The following is an 18,574-nucleotide window of genomic DNA, read 5'->3' on the forward strand; positions in this document are numbered from 1 at the left end:
TCCTGCAGCGTGAAACCTTCCCTCACCTCAACCCTAACAAATGTCTATTTCTATGAATGCTACAATGAAATCAGGTCATAAAGACAAAATATTTTTAAAAAGGAAAAAAAAAAAACAAACCCTGTCTTGACATTCTTAAAATACGAACTACTTATACTTTTAGTACACCCAGTTTTTGTTAAGATGTCAACAGAAAGCATTAAGACATTCTGTTCCACAATACAGATAATCTTAAGGCCCTATTACTGGCATAATTGGAATTTGGAAGTTTTAATGAACTCTAGTTGGTACAATGCTGTTCATCATAAGTATGGACAAGAACAATTCACATGGTTATATTCTTTTTTATAATATGCAGAATTAAAAATTACTTCATTTTGACAAAGACATATTTAGTGTCAAAAATTATTTGAGTAATGACTGGTTTTCTGCTGTTGAACAAAAGCTAAAGCTACTTAGAAATTTATTTCTAAAAGCTTTATTTTATTAGCATTCAGCATTAAGGGGTCTGAAAAAATCAGCCTTCTCTGGTGTGCTTAGATCATGCACTCATGTTTTCCATGTGGGATTTATGCTTTTTTTGCAGACACTGATGTGATAGCCATCTGAACTTACACACCTAGAGTTATTTTTAAACACTGCTGTAATACAGCAGAGGTAAGAACAACTTTGATTTCCAAGCGATGGTTTGAAAAGACATTTTGGAAAATTTAAATCATACAAAGAGAAAATCTTGCTGCAGTAACAACCAGGTGACCAAGGTTTCAAAAGACCTCAGACTTGCTGATTAACCATAGTAGGAAGTCCTAGGGTTCAATGGCATTGCTTTGACTAAAGCAGTCCCTGCAACTGTAATTGTTTAAACGTTTGGAAGGGGAGCAGAGAGAGAAACCAACCAACCAAAGAAAACACATACACACATAAAAAAACCACAAACAATCCCCACACACAAACAAACAAACCAATACAAACAAACCTAACAACACAAACAAACCTTACCAGAAAATTATGCAGTTTTCATAAGCTATTTGAAATACCTCATAAAATTCACCTTATCTCTCTGGTACACCTTCACAACCTTTAATGGCTGGACTCAATGATCTTAAAGGCCTTGTCCATCCTAAATGATTCTGTGATTCTATTCTGAGACACTGTATCAATAATGTGTTGTCTGAAGAGATTCTCAGCTCAGATATGTTATGTTTCTCTTATGTAAATAACCTGGTATGATAAAAGGCCTCAACAAAAACTTCCAGAAAAATTAAATCTATACACAACAGTAACTTTTTAGTGGTATATCATGCTTCCATTTCAGGAGTCTGTATTTTAGCAGGGAGTACACTTTCACTTGTACAGACCACTTTAATGTCAGAGGGATTTCCAGATGCTCAGCAACTCACACATACATAGCACTGCACAGAATGAGCATCTTACCATGGGAACTTCAGGGCTTACCCAACCACCACTGCGGATTCTGGAAAAATACAACAGAAACATTTGAAATCCAGATTCTTAACAACTGAAGAACAGTTGATTAATTCATTAAGTCAGTCATAAACATAGTTTCAATAGGGTGATACCTAATGACCTTGTCGACTGCATTAATGACAGATACTTTTTTGATTATGTACAGGTCACCTCTCTAGCCTTTACAGTACATCAAGTGTTGTTTGCCTCCTAACCAGAGCTGATTGCAGTACCTGTTTTTAATAAAACTTCCCATCCTTCTCCCCTCACAGTTTTAAAAAGTACAGAAGATAAGGGCACATATAAGGGAAGAAAAATGTGCAGAACATATTGGTCAATCCAAATTCTAACAGCCATAGGTAAAATCAAAGAACTGTATTTGGGTGTTCCAAGAAAGAAAAAAGCAAGTGTTGCTTTAGGTCACTGCAAGATTGACATAGTACCTGTAAACACATGGTGCTAACTTTGTATTTTCACACACCATCTCTGTTCTCTGGTGACCACTTTTGTCAAATGTGAAAAAAAACTGTAATTGTTTACATACTTCACCTGACATACCTGATATTACACTAAGAACTCAGCTTTGCAGAATGGATAGGAGAAATAGCTTACCAAGACCAACATCCAGAATAAAAAAGTCCAAAGCACTTTGGTACAGCAGACACATTTAAGAAACACTGATAAATTCAATATCATTAGAAAGATAGGAGGTTGCAGTTTCACCCATCACATGCATTCCTGAACCTTGAAATCTCTCCTTTCCACAGGAGGGTGCAGCTTCAGACCCTTCCTATCTGGAAATTAAGGCTGCTACAGGCATAGCTGCTACGGGAGGGGCTGCCCAACTGCTCCTCATGAGTCAGCGTGCCCAGCACCTTGGGCTGTTTGATGCAAGCTGAACAGATTGGGCTGTGTGTGTCCCTGTCCCCACACACACAGGAGCCATCTGGAAACAAACAGCTCAATCATGAGAGTAAAGCCAACGAGGAAAATTGCAGCTTCTTGATGAAAAAAAAAAAAAAAAAAAAAGAACCAAAACCCACAAGCAGCAACAACCGTACAAAAAAACCAAATTAGAACAAAAAAAAAAAAAAAAAAAAAAAAAAAAAAAAAAAAGAGGTACTTGCTTATCTCCTTACTAGAGGGCTTTTCTTTAGCTCCTTCTGTAACTATCCTTTTTAGCTGCATGAAAATCATCACCATGGGAAATGAGGAGCCAGACAGAGAGGCAAGGGCACATGGCTCACCTGGTGCTGATGCCTTGGTCCGAGGCACCGCAGACCCCGCAGCCGCGCAGCCCAGCGAGTTTTGCTGAAGGCTGCTGTCAGGTCACTGAGACCTTGTGAGTGGATGCTTAAACACAAGTGAATTTAGGGCCACAGCAGACTCTGCAATACTCCAGAGACACAGCAGTGGAGGAAGGACACAAGAAGCTAAGCAAACCTGGTCCATCACCTGCGCAGTGCAGAAGCGCAGGCCAGTGAAAGCTGCGCTGACAATGTCCTGTCCAGCCTGGCCATGCAGCCCCGAGCCAGCAGCAGCTACTGAGAATCAACCCCAGCTGCTCTGGAGTTTGTGACTTCACCTTTAATGAGCCTAATTAATTTACTTTCAAGGTAGCCTGACTCCAGATTGCGCTGTGTTGTCCAAATGTTTTCTGCAAAGCTGGGGGAAGAGCCGCCCGCTCCCTATGAACACGGTCCTGGGGCATCCCCCTGGTTCAGGGGCTCTTCAGCACCCCTGCCAAGGGGAAAGACCCTTTGCCTGCTCCCAGGAGAGCCTGGGGAAAAAGCCAAAAGGTGAAATACCGCAGAGCAAAATATTCTGACTTTCTGAAAATTGAACCAAGATTTTATTTTTAAAAACAGTTCTCAGATTAAGGATTATAAATTCTAAAAGTTAAATACCTTTTTTAACATGATGTAATACAGAAACAAGATATCACTGCCCTCATTGAAAGGTGCTTTTATTTCCTTATTCAATCCCTCAGTCTTCTAACCTAAATTTTTCTCAGCCACTTACAACTTCTGCATTATTTATACAACAGCCAAACTATAATTGGCCTCTTTCACCTGGGTGAATATTAACATATGGGGGAGAAATAGGGCAAGGAGAGAATGCAGATAAGTGACAATTTCCATATTTGTAGAGAAAACAGTTGTACTCTGACAGCGTGACAGGTTTAGGATGCACTGTTCAGCATTTATATATAGTTGATGTCTAGCTTATAAAGGTTCATTTAGCTAGCAAATCATCATGTTTAGCTGCTGAAAGGAGGCTGGAACAGAATGAGAAATTCTCATGATCTGTGTGAACAAGACAACCGTTTTGCTATTACACAATTTTTCAAAGTACTAGATTTTTCTTTCCTAGACCATTCTGATTTAACTTTACGTTAGATCTAACATGAAGATACAACTTTTACTGTACACAGTACTATGAAACTAGCAGCCAATTTCCAATTTTGAGAGGCAGAAATTACATAAGTTTTAAAATATACATCCTATTTTACTCCTGACGTTGCCAGCTTTTCTTTTAGCTTAATATAGCACATTTTATTCCCTTCTTTTTACCACAGCAATCAATTGGGGAAAAAAACAAAACCCTGACATTTACATCCTGAAGCTCTAAAATCACAGTATATTCCCACGTAAAGAGATGTGATACCATGAATTAAAGAGGGTCACATATTACTAGGATGTTCTGCTTCACATCTGAGAAGATTTCCACATATAAACTACACAAAGCTGTTTAAACAGATCTTGCACTACAGCTCAGAAAATACGATTTCATCTCACAAGCTACACTAAAACCACAGCCTTGAATTAGGTTAAGGAGAAAGGGATGGGCTGGGTATGTGCATGGAGGCAAACAAGGAGAACAAAGCTAAAAGCACTGTGCTCATTCAGGTGCAAAACTTACTGCAGGTTCAGAGAGGGAAAATACACACTGGCAACACCTGAGTTGCTGCTTTTCTTCCCTCCACTGAGAGCTTTACTGACCACACGACCAGAGGAGAGGCAATTCTCACACTCTGCCCAGTGTGCTACCACTTGTGCAGACCTCATTGACTCCCTGCATGCTTCAGGCAAGATCCAAAGCCTGCTGGAGCCACTATCATATCAGCTTTCATATTCAGGTTTCAGGAAACATCGAGTGTCTCAGTGGCTGTGACTCACACTAATATAAGGCATTTCCTCTCAGGGACACCCACTTTCATCAGCACTGACTGGACAAGTCTGACTTCAAACTGCCATAACTGCAAGCAAAATATTGTAATTCCCAATACAAAGGACCATTTTTTACAATTTTACTGACAAGATACCTATCTTTCTATGGAGCTGATACCAAAATTTCACTACTATCAAGAGTGAGATATAAAGTGTATCCTTAGTGCTTCTTTTGCACTGTAAGATTCTGAAGAAAGACACATTGTGATTAGCTGCATTAAGCTGGAAGCAGAAAACTTGGGTTCAATTCCCAGCACTGCCACGGGCTCCCCATAAGGCCTTAGACACATCACTTAGGATTCCAGTGTCCATGTCAGGTGTCTATAAATTGGCAGACTAAGTCTCATCTAGTAATCTCAGACTTCTTACAGTTACTGAAAAGGAACAGATAGCTCCAGAGAGCAGCCCATCTCACCTCCAGACAGCAGTCCATCTCACACCAAGACAGATGCCTAAGGTAGGTCAAATGAATCACCTTCTGAAGGTATTTAAACTTAAATGAGATGAATTCTATCCTTAATCTCCCCCTGGCATTGATCCCCATCTGTCATATGGGATTTATGTTTCAACACATCAATAGGACACTACTTTGATTGGCGCCACGTAATATAAATGACTGTCTGATGTGCACAAACTTGCACACTTCACAAAAACCTATTCCTAACACCTTTACCTGAAATCTTCATGTATACATTCAAAACAGGCTATCTGGGCAGCTATGGTTTTGACTTTGTGCTTGCTTTGCCCATTTACACTATCACACATCAAAGCAGTACTAGGTATTCTCCTCTATCAGCCTCTCATTGAGAGGGGGAGCAGAAATCTCCCATAATTACATCAATCTCTGGACAGACAAACTGGCTCTTGTACTGGGGAAGCTGCTGCAGCAGAATATTGCTAATTCCTTGCTCATAGAAACTGCTTTCTGGTATGAAGTAGCTAGTCTTTTAAATATTACTGGAGCTGAAACTAGTTTATCTCCTTTCTGTCAGATAAATTCCCTCCTGGCCCCAGAAGGCTAAAAATCTAGATCCTTTGTACCATCCCACCTGTAAATAATTCAAATCCCAGTTGTGAGCACGGCATTATACATAAAATAGCTTTCTTCAGTAGCAAGTCAAACAGCCTACCTAGTTTTTAACTAGAAGATGGCAAATCATGATTACTGGGAAACAGAAAACTTTCTTCTATTTAAAACTGAAAACATTATCATTTATGTCAGGGTGAAGGTGAAGATGTTTTAAAGAGTAACTCAGCACAGTTTCTAAATAGATCTCCAAACTGGATGTGCAAATCCCCCAGTATGAACAATACTTAATGACCAGCAAAATATACTTATATCTGGCAGAATGCCTAACAGACAAGTGCTCACATTTGCAGGTCTGAAGTTTCCATGATACAATTAAAATCCCTTTGAAGGAGAGGGTTGATATGGTTACAGCAGTGAGTTGTTTATTGATCTCTGGGGGCCTTAAATGATGGCACTTTTTCTAGCATTTGGGCTATTTTTTTTTCTTTTTTGTACAACAGTCCATGTCCCTAGTCAAAGATCTGGATCCCATTATGTTAGGCACAGTATAAACACATTACAAGATATGTCAGGCCCTGTTCTAAAGAGACTGCAGAGCAAACACTGCTCACAAACATGAAGCAGCCCTTGATGAAACAGCTGTCGCCGGTTACGACCCACATTTGGAATTCATGTGTTAAAAAAGCATCCATACATTAAAATAATATAAAAATAAAAAAAAAAAAAATTAAAAAAAGGAACATGGCCACTACACACTATGATGTTCATTTTTGATTTTTCCCATGTGTCCAGGCAAGCAAGCAGCCTACAAAAACAAAACAGGTAAACAGGTTTAAAAAAGCCTAACTAGATATTTGAAGTGATGGTGACAATAAATGACTTTTTATGCAATCTTCCAACTCAACTAAAAAAGTGCTTTGAACATAAAATAATAGAACTGTATTTCTGGGACATAATTTTGTTCATCTAAAAAAAATATGATTCACTAGAAACACATTAACAAGATTTCTGGTCTATGTGAGCCAGAATTGGAACAACAATATTAGACCAAGTCCAATGGAAAAAGCAACGTGGCCTGAAGCAGTTGCTCTGCAACAGGAAAAATTTTAGGACACGTTCACTTCAGGCTCCCTTTCTGCATTTTATTTAGGGAAAAACCGTCATGTTTTGCTGCTATTAAAAGTCACAGCAATTGTACATGCTGTGAACTGCATCCACATGTACAAGGGTGCTATCCCATATAGTGAATATGCTTATTACCTGTTAGTCTTAGACACTAACTTGCTTAAACCAGCCACCTAAGGTTTAGTTCTAACTCTGCTAGGTGGAGTTTGTGTAGGTCATCACCTTTATCTCTGCACAGAGATACAGAATGTTTGACCATCATGGAACAACATGGAGCCCCTCCACTCACACACCTCACTGCTGAGCCCATTATCTCTAGTTCTCCTAATCTACAGAAAACCCATACAGCCAAAAATAATGGGACAACAGCTTGACTTGACTAACCATAACCAAACTTGCTGATGGTCTTTAGGAGTGGAAAAGTTTCAATACATTCCCCTACTCTTTTTTTTGTAAGTACTACAGCTTAAGATAAACACCAAGCACAGTCTACACTATTTACTATACATCTTAGACTTTGTAACTAGAATTTACTCAACACAATTACCTCTAAGTCTGATTGAAGCAACTACCTGTAAGTATCTTACAGCACTACAGCTATAAATAGGACCAACTGAGCTAACATTTTTCACAGTTTGAGGATAAGTTCTTTTATTAATTCATCAGCGTAATCCCTAGGGTATTCAGAATGATCAATACACTTATCCCCAAAGGACCCAAGAAAAAGCCAGTATTTGGCCTACTGGAAGACAAAACCTCGAAAATTTTGCTAACTATAACAATCCCAACTAGGATCAGTACTCAATACATCCACCTATGACCTTTAGTCCACCCTTGAGTATATCCTTTCAGACTTACACATTCACCTACTTGAAACCCCTAAAGCCAACACTCAAACTGCCAAGAGGTCAGATTTTTATCTCCCCAGTAAAGATTGCTTTTCTCCCTCACAGAGCCATAGAACTGAGTGGAAGAAGGCACAGTGACACCACAGACTAGGGAATGCCAGGTGTTGTTCCCTTCCAGCCAATAATTTAGCTTTGTTCTGTGAAATCAGTAAAAACCACTAAATTCATACACTGTTTTAAAAGTAGCTGAAGTGCATAGACATTCTAACAGCCAAATTTCAACACAAAGCAAATTAACTGCTCCAAGTTTCATTTTAATACTGAAAGGAAATTCAAAAAAATCTACTAACAAGAGTAATACTGACATATTCCATTAAAATTATGCCAACTATTATTCCTTTCACATACATGCAAAAAATACATTTTGGAATTCCACTGATGGGAACAGACATCTGGAAAGGCAGAAAAAAGTTTTGGCTTTTGGGATTCATTTGTAACTTTAAGTAACAGTGCAGACAGTCCCTACTACGACTGAAAAAGAGTGGTTCCTCACCTGTAATGGACTTTTGGCTGTTTTTTTGCTTTAGAATCTAATTGACACTACATGAATAAGCAGTGCTCAAGTCAAAAATCTGAGCTCTAGCTGCTTGATATGAAGATAAAATATTCATTATTATTGTTCTTCTAAAATGCTGATTTCCACAGTGATTTCTATGCTTTTCACACCTATAATACAACATTCATCAATATTTATAAAGAATAATTGATTTTGAGTAAACAGCTCACAATTATTACCCACTGTATGGTTCATAAAGCAAATATTTGTATATCAAATATTAAAGTAAGCCCAAGTCACTATTCAAAACAGACGTATATTTTGAAAATGACAAATGCAAGAAAAAACTATAGCATGTGACTTCAGGTGGTTTTGTCCCAGATGATTTTACTTCCATTTTTCACCATCAGCATTTTCTCAGTAAGCAAAAAAAAAAAAAAAAAAAAAAAAAGCAGTAAATACACATTAATAAAAACCCCAAACAGATCGATCATATAATGCAAGATTTACAAAAATAAAGGAAATATACAAGATAACAGCAGCAAAGGACTTACACAGCCATAGCACATCATGAAGAAGCAAGTGACCTCTATCAAGGTAACATGGATATTGCCTGGTGTTTCTCTGCACTAACTAGCAGCTGAGTAAGCTAACAAAGCATGAAGTAAGATAGTCAAAGATGATGAGGAAGTGAAAGGTAACTGTTTGTTATTACCATATGAAAAACAACTATGAAGAAATTAAAAATCTCAAAAAGGCATCCACTGTCAGGCTTTTCATAAGAAAATATTAGTATGTCCCAGATACAGTTATCAAATGCAACAGTATAATAGATAGATCTTTAATTAAATATTTGGGCTGTTTGAAAATATATAAACTTTAATTTCAGGATCTAGAAATCCTGCAATTCAACCAACATTCACTTGCAGTCAAAACATGTATTTGCCTTCTACCCTCAGCTGGACTACTTGAGGACATCTCTGGCAATTTAGTGGGACTTGTAACACTCTCAAAGGTAGCCTTCCCATCAGAGACACCTATTTTCTTACCAATGCCACCAATTAACTATCCATAGCCTGACACATGGAAAGAGGACATGGAAGATGCTGATCAAGACAAGTCTATCCAGGTTCAAAGCAGAATCATGACAGGATTCCCTGGTTCAGATGCCAGCCACAAGGTCTGCCACCTGCACAGCCAGTTCCAAACCCAGAATGGGTATGACAGAAGACCACCCTTCTGGTATTATCTCACTGATGGGCATCTGGAAGCTGAAGCCTATTTACACAAATCCAGGCCATGACAATGAGACACAGGGCACGGACACTCCCACATCTTAAAGAGTGACAGGAATTAGTTTTTTAACTGAAGTACCTACTAATAAGCACAATTCATAGTTTTAGGACACATCAGAGGAACAAAATAAATGGAAAGAAGAGTTAGCAGCTTCAAGGGGCTTTAAATCACTAGTTAGATAAATAAACAAAAATTTCTCGTCAGTTACAATGGATGAAATAGGATTAGAATTTACAAGGGCAGCTTAAAGGAAGTTCACACAGAACCTCTTCACACTATGCAACATGTCACATCTTCTACAACAAATGCTCTTTAATCCAAGAGACACAATGGGAGTTAATAGCAGCAAGTTCAATGGGTTGGTGATTCTTAGGCCAAAAGGACAGGCGATTACCCCCTCCATTCTCAAGGATTAACACAAATCCAGCAATTTCAACATCAAATCTAGAACTTGTACCTGGTCTAGCTACAAGAAAAGAAAATACTAATCTACAGACTTCAAGTAGAAAGGTGTCATCTGCTCAGTAAGGCAGTTTATACACTTGCTACTCTGATGGACAAAACACTGATAGCTCATTTCTTGTAGTCTTGTAGCTTGTATGCCCAGCCAGGATGCTGTGGGAACTTCTACATATCAGGGCACAATTTAATACCAGCATTTTCACTCTGTGGGGATCAATGAGCCTTTCAGCATATCCAGCTTTGCAAAGAGAATGGTAAGCTTTTAGCAGTCCCATTAGGAAACAGACTAGACACATCTCCATTGAGACAACTCAAGTCCCTCCTCTAAACTAATTCTAGTCCTCCAATTCCCTGAGTTAGGCACCTTTCCTACTCTCAACTCCACAGTCAGTGTTTACAGCTCCATACATCTTCTTTTCTCTTTAAATAAGAGCAGATCATGTTACCTTAGCTGTAATCCCAAATCCTTCTCAGGACCAGTATTTAAAGAGGACTCACCTTTTTTTTTTTTTTTTTTTTTTTTACTGGAAGTAGCCAAAAGTATTACAGTGCACTTTGTTAAAATACATTCAGATGTATAATGAGAAACCAAACGAAATCAGTCTATAATAGAACTTTTTCCAACTTTATTAAAATTGGCACAAAAAACTGTAAGTATTCTCATGAATATGGATTTTGTATTTTATTCCAGATCATTGTCAAAGATAATGAAAAGAGTTGGAATAATGGAAATGGCAATTCCCTATATGCTATCTGTTCTGCAATATATTACATGAAAAAAAAAAAATCTGTCCACATGGACAATAGTGCTGCTCTACAGTATTATTTTTACAACTAGAACATCACCACGAATTAAATAAAATGCCTTACTGAAGTCAAAACACAAAGCTTACCATTTCAGCATGAAACATAAGAGTCCTTTTTTAACTCAAAAAAAGTTTCAAAACTCTTTTGATTGGGATGTATTACACTACCATTCTTCAACCCTCAACTATTTGCCAGTACATTCTGTCTTCTAATGACACATCATACCACTAAGTTTTTTTTTATCACTTTATCTTTTAAAAAATAAAAAATTAGAACCTTATCTGTATCACTAGATATTTTAAGAATTCCTCCCAACTCTAATACTTTATCCTAGAAATATATGTTTATAAAGAAATGCTGTCCATAGCTTTGGAAAAAAAATTGAAACAAAAAGAAAACAACCAAACACAAAAAAAACCCCAAACCAACCAAATAAACAAAAAAAACCAGCACCAAACAAACAAACAAAAATAAACACAAAAAAAAACCCTTTCATGCCACTAGTGGTCATTAAGTTTTTTAAATAAGAGTTAGATCTAGAGTTAGTTCATCTGTACACAGACATATTTTCTAGGAAAAGCACAACTGTTACCCTGAACCAGATAAGCCATTTGTCAGGAAATCTTTATTTCCACAGTGCTTTGCACAAAAGCACTCCAATTATTTTCAACTGCACTAGCTACATAGTTATTTAAACACATGGACATGAGAGTTCATGGGTAAACTCATGTCTCTGAGCCAAGCTGAAGAATGGTTACCAGCTTTCCCATTTTGCAACTGCTACACTGATTTTTCAACCACATGATTACAGAAAAACAATACCCTTAAGATAAAGGTACAAAACAGAACTTGTAAGTTGATATTTAATCAATTTATTAAAACATGACTGAGCAGCTTTGAGGCATTGTACTACCTAGTCACTATAGCCACAGCTACATTATTAAAGCTACTACAACACATTTGGACATAAATCCTCAAAGTGTCCAGGAAATTTACAGACAGCATCCTTAAAAGAACCAAACTGGATTTAGCCACTCTTAAATAAAAATTTATTTTCCTGAGGTTTTTATATAACTATAATAATTCAGAGATGATTGATTATTTGGATAATTTCTCATAACTGTTTTAAAATTTGTTAAATATTCTAAATTTAAAAAGATATTATATACATTAGAAGCTTATCAGATAGCTACACTGCACAGGAGACATTCCAGATTTATTTAATGTTTTGATAGATTTCTCTGAGCCTATTTAGGGATGCCTAGAGAAGAGGCATCCGAGTTTGCAATTCTGTGAGAATTTAAAGGATGGCAACACCACTCCCTCTAGTATGGAGAGGGAGAAGTGTTCAGTGCCTGCTGTTTCTGGGAAATACCTCCAGACTGACAGTGATAAGAAAACAGGTTAAGAAAAATGGTCAGCTTTCTCATAAGCCATTCATGTGCTTCTCCTTTAGCTACTTGGGGAAAACAAGAGAAGAGAAAAGCCAGCCTCTAAAACATACTGATTAGACATTTACCAAAAGTAAGGGATGTTCTTATTCCAGCTTTCAGTCATTACAGGACTCAGAGAAAAAAAAAACAGTATAACTAAATATTTTTACCTTTTTTTTTTATTTAAACAAAAAAGATTTTTCCACATGCTGCTGCACAAATCGCTCAACTAATCCACGTAGTCCTTGAAAGAGATTGCCTGTAGCCTGCTCTTACCCTATCACCAGAAGAGATCATGAAAAACCCTTGTCAGTTCTCATCATCCTAATGCATTCTGCTTTGGTGTCTGGTATTTCTGCAAAAGATGTAACAGTATAACCACCATTTCCTAATCCCCTCTTTTACTGGGGCGTATGAGGAGGAGTAGAGCCTACTCTAGCAAAGATGGCATTTGTACATAACGATCCTGAAAATATTTGTTAACCTAATGCTTTGTTTACTTAGTCTAGCAAATGCTTTTATTTTAACCTCAAGTATCTTTAGTAAATGTCAGCAGTAAACACAAGTTGATAGTTTGCTTCCTTATCTGTGTTCCTAATTAAGATTTTTCCTATACACAGAGTTATGTCTAAAACAAACATTCTACAGAGAATCAAAGTAAAATCAAAAGACGAAATATTTCTCTTTGTGAAACTGCATATTTATATAGGCATCACCAGTAGAGGGATGGAGATCATGGCATTCATGCATAATAACTCCTCCATGCTTTTCTTCCAGATATGCAGAAATATTTTCTTGTCCTTTTTATCTGCATCACAAACTTTAATGTCTCTTCCACAGCATGCAATACGGGGTAGCGTGCACCCTTTATTCAGAAAGCAGTTCCCAGTAAAGAGTTTATCTGTGTGTTTAAACACGCATGCAAATATAAAACTACAGGAATATTTTTAAAATTGTAAGCAGACCGCTGAATGGACAGGAAAAGACAACAATATGCTAAATAGGAGCTTCATTTTCATGTGAGGAAACATCAATTAACTGAGTTCTGTACAGCTGAGTGGCTTAAAAACTTCTGCCAAGACACTAAGCTGCTCCTTCTTTTTACTTATTACAGCCAACCCTGCCAAAAGACCATAAAAATTGATTTTATGTTTCCGGTGTGTCTATGCTAGCTGGAAGAATATAGATTTTTTTTTTTTTCCCCCTAGCTTTCTGACAAACAGAACCTTCCCTTATCTCACACCTTCACTACACTAACCAACACTGAGCATCTTCTTGGTCATCTCTTACATCTGATTTAAGTTATGATTAAGGTAGGAAAACACTTCAGATTGTTTAATCAAACACTGTTCTGTACCTATGGTTTTAAAGGGTTTCTTGCCCACTAGTGTTACACAGGAGGCTATTTCCCACTTGTGCTGCTATGGCATACATAGCAACTGATTATTTTTCACATTTGTTTTAAGGAAGTATTAGAACTGCTCTGTTAGTCTGTGAGCTACCTCTTTAAATTTCAGTATCAATCCTTAAAATGGATTTAGCATCTTTCGCATCAAACATTAATAAGGCTCACTTAGGCGCTCTTAATGTGAAGGAAAATTTGGCTTGTATGAAATGGCTACACTGGAACATTTCATGCTTTTGCAAGTGCAGGAGTATGATTATTTCCTACAGTATGTCATTATCTTATGCCCTGTGGTTCTTTTCGAAATCATCTCTTCTCACTCAAGCTGCCTACACTATGTTTTAAGCTACATAGTTTCAATTTATGAATTGTACGCATGCAAATTTTGAGCAACTATACCACAAGCCAAGTAACAGACCACATTAAAGTATATTTCCTCAGACACTACTAATAGAACTAAAAACCCAAAAAGCTTGGAACAAGAAAAGATATATATTTGACTCAAGACATAAAATCAGGTCATTTGTTTCCAAGACAGACAAGAAAATACTATTATAAACACATGTGCAACCTCCTTACACTTTTCCTGAGCAGGTTTATTTAAGCATGGCAGGAGATGTCATTTCATATCCTCACAAAACAAATTAGTTCACTGCCTACTTGTCCTTGTACCCAAAAGCTCCCCCCATCCTTTTCCGGGGACACTCCAAAAACAACTGCCCATCTGAACTCTAGATGTCAACTCACCAGGGAAAGGAAACTCCCCTTGGGTCTACAAGTACCACCTTCCCTTTCTTAGGGTGAAGTAACTCTCTTGGACAATAAAGCAATTTAAACAGCTTAACATGCAACACGGATGGCACACTGCACAGCAGCTCTGAGGATCAATATCACCGCTGCAGATTAGTCTACAACACGTATGCGTATCTGAAACTACTCTACTGACCTTTGTACAGAAAATATTGTTTCAGAGACAGTGAAATATTACTGCACTACAACATTTTGCATTGAGTTTACAAGGTAATAAAGACAGAGCTACTTCTTCACACGCAAATGGCTATTAAATAAGGAAAATAAAACTTGACATCCCCCAGACAATCAAAAGAAATGATTTATTTGGATGCCAACATCTGTCTTGAGATTGTGGCCAAGTGCTTTTCTGTGCTCATTTAGGACTCTACTTGGAAAGCTTTTCAGTTACATCTACCTAGAGATTTCTCTCCACCGCTTCCCATCTGACAGAAATCACTCAGCTGGGTCTGATGAATAATAGCAAAAGGCAGCTTGTATCAGAGATGATTGAATTACAGATTGTTGAAAGTGCCATAAAGGCTCATTCCAATGACTACATTTAATTTATTTACTATACTGAGTACCAGAAGCTAGCAGTCGTTTGATATCTTTATTTCAGAAGGCTGGAAACAAAAGAAATATTAACATTCTTTGCCACATTCTTACTACTGTACCTAGTAGAGTTTGATCGGCAAAATTAACTTTTAAACAGAGCGCTGATCCCCTATCCATACCGTGTGTGCCTAGGAACCAGAACAGAACGTACCCAAACCAAAGCAGGGCAAGCGGTACTCGGCACGAAGGAAACAATGACAGCGAAGATGAAATTGCATGGAAAGGAAACACATTAGCCTGACAGCCTTTCTAAGTGAAGTGGGCAAGGCTTTTGTGAATTGATACACGAACGATGAGCTGTCGTCCTGCGGTCCGGAGCGGAGAGCAGCGCCGGGCGGGGCGCACCGCCGCGCCCACCGCCCTCCGCCGGGACAGACCACCCTGCCGGGGCACGGGCTGGCGGCGGCGGGGACACCCGCACACACAAGTTGGCCCGGCGGCCGCCTCGGCGCCGGCTCCGGGCAGGGATGGAGGGATGGAGGGATGCAGAGATGCTCCTCTCTCCTGCAGCCGGGGCGGGGGGCGACGGCGGAGCTCCGCGGGGGCGGGGAGCAAGGAGGGCGGTGGGGGGGGCGGGGGGGGGGGCGCGGGCGTCCCCTTTGTCTGTGTCGCCCCTCCCGTAAACGCCCCCACCCCCGCGGGAGCGCCCCGGGGGCGGGCCCCCGCCCGGCAGTGCGGGCAGCGCCGGCGGGCGGGCGGCGGCACGGCCGCCCCCGGAGCGTGTGCGCTCCCCCGCCCGCACGGCGGGCAGCTCCCCCCGCCCGAGGCGACGCCGCCCGGGCGCGGCTGCGGGCGGCCCCGGAGCGCTGCCTTACCTGGCAACCGGGACGGGCGCAGCCGGCTCCGTCCTTCAGCCTCTCCCCGCGGCGGCAGCTCCCGGGGCGAGGCGGCGGGGCGCGGGCGGAGCGCCCCCGGCGCGGCAGGCAGGCTGCCCCGGCCCCCCGCGCTCGGCGTTAAGTTTCAGCGGCGGTGGCGGCCGCCGGCGGGCAGGGCGAGGCGAGGCGAGGGGAGGCAGGCGGGGCGGCGGAGGCGGCACGGGGGCTGCGCGGCGCCGGGAGCGCCGCCACACTGCAGCGTCTCCAGGAATCCCTCCCGCGAGAGGCAGCCCATCACCCCCGGCCCGCCGCCCTCATTGGCTGCGGGGCGGGGAGATCGCCGCCGCCGCCAATCGCCCGGCGCACGGCGAGGGTGGAGCCGCCGCGCCGGCCGCGCCCATCCCGCGCCCGCGGGTCCCTGTCCGCCCCGTCGGGCGGGGCCGGGCGGCGGCGGCGGGGGAGCGGCATGGGGATGGGGATGGGGAGGATGAGGAGGGTATCCCCGGCACGGCGGGCAAGGCTGGCGTCCCCGGCGGCCGCTGCGCTGTGCCGCAAGCCCGTCGGGCGAGCCGGGTGCCCCGGGCGAGGCGCGGCGCTGGCCCTCGCCCGTGGGTCGCGGGGCGGCGGCGACCCCCGGCAGGCGGGGCCGGTCCTGTCAGCGATTCTGCGGCGCGCTGCGCTCCCGCTCCGCCGCCCGGGCAGTCGCGACCGAGCGCTGAGTCGTGACTGGCGTCTGTGGCTTAGGCGAGAGCAGACTGTGTCGCGTGTTCAGGTAAGGACGTGCAAGGGTTAACCTAATTCCCTTGATCCATCCACTCTGAACTGGAGCGTTGATTAACATTGGTCTGCAAAATGTAACTGTAACAAATTCAATTAAGGGAAGCACATTTCTTCAACTTTTAATTAGATCTACCCTATTTGTCTAATGTTTAATATAACATAAAAAGTTGCTCAGGTTCCAGAGGGAAATGGAAATAGATTTAGATGTAAGCTTAGCTTTTAAAAACACAACAGACTAAAGTTCTTTGTTCCTCAGCATATATACCCTCAAGGAGGATAACAAGCAATATTCCTCAAAGAGGAGGAAAACAATTTCCCCTCAAAATTGTAAACATAACAGGGTGGTATTTATGCAAGTGTTTCCCATAACCTTTATTTGATTACAGGATACTGAACATACAGGTAGCCCAGGTTTGATGCACTACTATACATGATCTTGCTGGATTACAGTTCTAAGAAAACTTGAGAAAGAAGTGGTATATTTCACAACCATTAGTTGGTTTCAGTTAGTACACAAGAGTGAAATTTACCTGAAGTGCATCTCAATGTAGAGAGCAGATGTTGGGAAAGAGACGAGCCCGTACGCCATCGTCGTAAGGTAACTGAGAAAGTCACACAGCCCCCAGGCACATCTCTGGGTGACTTACTGTGCCTTCAGCAGGACTGTATTCTGCCATTCCTCATCCAACCTTTCATGCTGGCATTTGATTCTAAATTCACAGCCCTTTTCCAGTTCAGTTTTTCTGATCACGTTTGTTCTTAGGTCCGTTAGTCAGGTTTTCTTGTACGGGCACCTTAGATCATAAGAGGCAAGAAGTAAAGCAAATGCAAAAGAAATTATGTTGCAAAGCTTTTACTGAGCTACAGAAAGGAGGAACAACCATAGTTTAAATTGCATATTCAGGAGTGTCGCCTGTGCTCAGATTATGATTTGAAAGGGTTGCTGTTTTCTCTGTCCAAATACAATAGATATCAAGGATTATTTTCTCTAGGATCATTTATCTGGTCAGTTAAAAAACCCACACATTTCAATGCTAGTAATTATGAGGACTTGATGCTGAGTTCCTAACAGCCACACAGCCAGAAGTCTGTGGGAGTCTGACATTCACAAGGCATGACACATCATATGCTGTCTTAGTATTTGAACAAAGAACAAGAAACATCACTGAAACCAAATGGCCCTTCCTTATAGTGTACAGAAAGGCACAGAAATGCTATCTAGTAGTAGCCCCAAAGAGTATACCATCAGTTTTCTACTCTCTGACTATCATAGAACATACATAATTGTTCTGCAATGTTTAAAAAAACACCAAGCAAACAAAACAACCAAAAAACCCCCCAAAAACAAAACAAAAAACCCCAACAAAATAAATTAAAAAAAAAAAAACAACAAACAAACAAAACAAAACAGAAAAAACCCCCAAAACAACATAGCAGCTGTCATTGGAACTTGGAAAGTTTTTGCCTATTATTTTCGGAGCTTGGTTGTCTGCAATGAAAATTTGCTGCAAAAGTTGCTTCCTTCAGTTCCTTTCAGGTTCAAAGATTTATTCACACAGAAAGAGGCTTTCAGTCTTGCAAGTTTTATTTCACTACTGCATTTTCAAGGAAATGGGTAGTTCCTACCCAGTCATTATGTTAATTATACCAAAGGAAGCTGTGAGGCTTGAGAAATTACATACATATCTTGAATGGACAAGGATGCTTCAGAAGACTCAGGAGCCATTTGATAGATGAATGTTTGGAGTGCTAGCCAAAAGCTAGCCACTAAAATCATGGAACATAGATCACTCTATTTATTATTGTTAACTCTTCCACCATTGTGTTTAGGGAAGAAGAAGGTATCCCATTATGAGAAAAAAGAAGAAACGTGCAAATTCAGAAGAAGTTGTATTCTAAACCCTATTTTGTTG

At 40.6% G+C, this 18,574-nt stretch overlaps 1 protein-coding gene across 3 annotated transcripts in view; it reads right to left on the reverse strand.

The window, feature by feature from the left end:
* SYT1 (synaptotagmin 1) overlaps positions 1-16,169 on the reverse strand; it is a 328,925-nt gene extending 312,756 nt beyond the window's left edge. For 2 of the 3 annotated variants that reach the window (XM_056516347.1, XM_056516346.1), the window contains exon 1: positions 15,882-16,169. The gene's annotated coding sequence lies outside the window, so the exon portion shown is untranslated. The remainder of the gene's footprint in view (positions 1-15,881) is intronic. The other variant, XM_056516345.1, reaches the window with a different exon arrangement.
* Positions 16,170-18,574: the final 2,405 nt, after the last annotated feature.

The sequence above is a fragment of the Oenanthe melanoleuca genome, chromosome 1A, assembly GCF_029582105.1.
Source record: "Oenanthe melanoleuca isolate GR-GAL-2019-014 chromosome 1A, OMel1.0, whole genome shotgun sequence".
Taxonomy (NCBI): domain Eukaryota; kingdom Metazoa; phylum Chordata; class Aves; order Passeriformes; family Muscicapidae; genus Oenanthe; species Oenanthe melanoleuca.